This window comes from Meles meles, chromosome 5 (genome assembly GCF_922984935.1).
Source record: "Meles meles chromosome 5, mMelMel3.1 paternal haplotype, whole genome shotgun sequence".
Taxonomy (NCBI): domain Eukaryota; kingdom Metazoa; phylum Chordata; class Mammalia; order Carnivora; family Mustelidae; genus Meles; species Meles meles.
The window spans coordinates 106,282,512-106,286,083 of NC_060070.1; the positions used below are offsets into that span (position 1 = coordinate 106,282,512).

At 36.8% G+C, this 3,572-nt stretch overlaps 1 pseudogene; it reads left to right on the forward strand.

Annotated features, from left to right (window-relative positions):
- The first annotated feature begins 2,893 nt into the window (after window positions 1–2,893).
- On the forward strand, window positions 2,894–3,050 carry LOC123942836 (annotated as a pseudogene).
- The last annotated feature ends 522 nt before the right edge of the window (window positions 3,051–3,572 follow it).

Sequence of the window (3,572 nt, forward strand, 5' to 3'; positions counted from 1 at the left end):
AAAAGCAATATTATTCCCAATCCTTACTTTCATTCCTAAACTTGCATAAGAAAATTCTTAATGGCATGAAAGTTTATGGTGAGTTTGAAGAAGGTCAATAGTCTAAGAAAAATGTAGTCAGAAATATGAGAAAGTTATGGCTCATCATGACCAACTATATTTTTTAAGATTTTATTATTTATTTGAGAGAGAGAGAAAGAGCACAGAGGGAGAGAGAGAAGGAGAAGCAGAATCCCCACTGAGCAGAGAGCCCGAGGTGGGGCTCAGTCCTAGAATCCTGAGATTATGACCCAACCTGAAGGCAGACACTTAACCAACTGAGCCACCCAGGTGCCCTGACCAACTATTTTTTGTCTATTAGATATATCAGGTTTGTAATTCTACCTTTTTAAAAAAGCTAGTGAAAAGAAAGCAGGAAAGTAGTGGAAATCAGGATTTTATTTCATAAACAGATCAGATTAAAGGTTAACAAATTCCCTATCTCACATGTTTATTAGATGAACTTCCTATGCCTCCCAAGTACACTAGACTGATTTTTTCTCTTTTTCAAATTTTTCCCATTTGTGATTTGCCAGGTACCAATCCTATAGCTGTAAAACAAACTGGCCTCAATTTCCTTATCTATATAAATAAATTCATAATACTCACCCTCTGTGTCCATTAGGAAATATATTTTGCAGCAGGTAACCAAAAAAGGGTATAATGTTTTCATCACATAAGAACTAATAGGATAAGCCAGAGTAGATAGAGTGGCCCAAGAATACTGAGGCCAAGATCCCTGTGTCTCTGTGGTATTTCCTCATGCTTGCAAGATAATTGGTAGACTTTAGTTAAACCATTCATAACATCAGGCAGGAGGAATGAGAGACAATGAAAAAGAGATAAGCCTACATCAGTAGTAGCCCACACTTTTCCAGAGATTCCCCAGCAGAGTTTGAATCACATTTCACCGGCCATAGATCATATTCATATCATGTGGCCAGTTCTAGCTGCAAAGGAGACTGGGAAATAAACTGTGCTATTGCTACCTTGAAGAAAATTAGAGTTTCAGATAATGAAGAAGGGGAGAATAGTTGCCAGCCACATCCTCTTACATCTCAGGGTTGTTGAGGAAATCAAATGAGGATATAGATGTGTAAGGACTTAAGAACTATCAAATAATCATGAGCAAGTAAAACAGAATTTAGAAAAAAGTAAGAAACATACAAAATTAAACTTAGCTAACTAGTTGTTCCTGACTTAAAAATTCTTAGAAATCCCATCAGGCTAGAGGAGATATGCTGGGTGAAATAAGTCAAGCAGAAAGTCAGTTATCATATGGTTTCACTTACTTGTGGAGCATAAGGAATAACACGGAGGACACTGAGAGAAGGAGAGGAAAAGGGTGTTGGGGGAAATCGGGGGGCGGGGGGCGGAGATGAACCATGAGAGACTGTGTACTGTGAGAAACAAACTGAGGGTTTTGGAAGGGAGAGGGTGGGGTGTTGGGTGAGCTTGGTGGTGGGTATTAAGGAGGGTATGTATTGCATGGAGCACTGGGTATGGTGCATAAACAATGAATCTTGGAACACTGAAAAAATACATAAAAATATAAAATTAAAAAAAAAGAAATTCCATCAGGCAACACACACACACACACACACACACAGCCATTCATACACATACATGCTGCTGCATCAATGTATATATAAATGTTTAATCATCTGTGTGTATATGCCTACATATATTATTTATAGATCATTTATACTAGTTTCTTATGAAGTTTCACACGTATGTAAATGCACCTATAAATAATAATATATACATAATAAAACAACTGAAAAATCAAAGATTCTATTTTTCCTTTTAATTTTATGTACCGAGGATTCAAAATCTTACACAATGTGATACTGTGAATTTATTTCAGAACCTCTCACTAAAGTGCTTATTGTTTATGTGGCAATTTTGTCTTTTTCAAGGAGAATTTCTTTTTTTTTTTTTAAGATTTTATTTATTTATTTGACAGGCGATTACAAGTAGGCAAAGAGGCAGGTAGAGAGGGGAGGGGGAAGAAGGCTCCCTGCTGAGCAGAGAGCCTAATGTGGGGCTTGATCCTAGGACCCTGGGATCATGACCAGAGTGGAAGGCAGAAACTTTAACCCACTGAGCCACCCAGGTGCCCCTTTCAAGGAGAATTTCTAACTGAAAACTTGGAATATACAGATTAACAAGTGGGGACAGATACATACCCATTCACCACAAAATTCATAGGCAATTTGTAAAACTCAGAGAGTTCTGAAAATTTGAGCATTGGCTCTCTTGGACAGGAAAACAACACTGAAGGAAGGTATGATAGCTCTCAGGTATATAAAGGTGTGTTATACAGTTAAATAGCAATTATTCTATTAGTTGATAAGGACAGAACATGGTATAATGGGTTGAAGCTGTAGCAAGGAGTGTTCTTTGAATAATAGGGGAAAAGGCAATGGAAGCTTCCAGAAAGGTATCTTATTACACTCACTGAAGATATTTAAGGAACAACTTTATTGATATTTTGGAGTCTTTCTGACATAGCAGAAGGGCTAGTATATTTATATCCCATTTGTACTTCTGGACATTTGATTTCAGTTTCTTCATTATTGTTATTGTTTACTAGATTCATTGGCTGAAAACTTTATATTATTACACTATAATTATAGCAAGATAGTATATGTGAAGACCCTTCATAAAACTACCAGATACTGATACAAAAGTATAAACAAATACAGTGTAATATTATTATGATCGTACTGTAACACAAAATCCTGGGCTGAGGTAGTGCTGTAAAGTAGTCATTTTCTAAGCATAACTGTGGATTCCTGGTGGTCCCCAGACTGTTTCAGTGGCTGGTTAAAAGGTTTTCACAATAATATGAAGCTTTGTGCAGTGGCAGTATCATAGTCAATGAGGTTTATCCAGGACGCTATTATTGCTAATTGAAGATGAATTTGCAATTTTTTACTATGTTGACGTTTGTAATGATGGTGCAAACCAATAGTGGAGAAAACTGCTGGCACTTGAGCATGAATCAAGGCACTGGCACCAAACTGTACCAGTAGTTGTATTTTCCATCACCATGCACTTGCAGTTAAAGGATGCACATGTGCACGCACACACACACACACACACACACACACACCTGTTTTACTTAGGGATATCCCTAAGTAAAGCAGTGGATATTATTAACTTTATTAAATACTGACCCTTGAAAAAGCAGTGGTTATTGTTAACTTTATTAAATACTGACACTTGAGTTCCATGTCTTTTCAGTACTCTGTATGATAAAACTGCAGGGGGGGGGTCTGATAGCACTTTCTTTGCACACCCAGGTTCCTGGTCTGTCTTGAGAAAAGCACACTGTGCTGTGAGCTGAACTAGCTTCATTTTTAACTGAACTCCTTCCTTTCCCAAAAGAAAAAATGACAAACTATGGTATTGAGAAGTGGAGCAGACATTTTCTCAAAAATAAAGTGAGTCTATCACTTCAGGAAAATAAGTAAGTTTGTTAATGAATGTATTTGAACTTTAAAATGAAAATTAGAATTTTTTAAAAC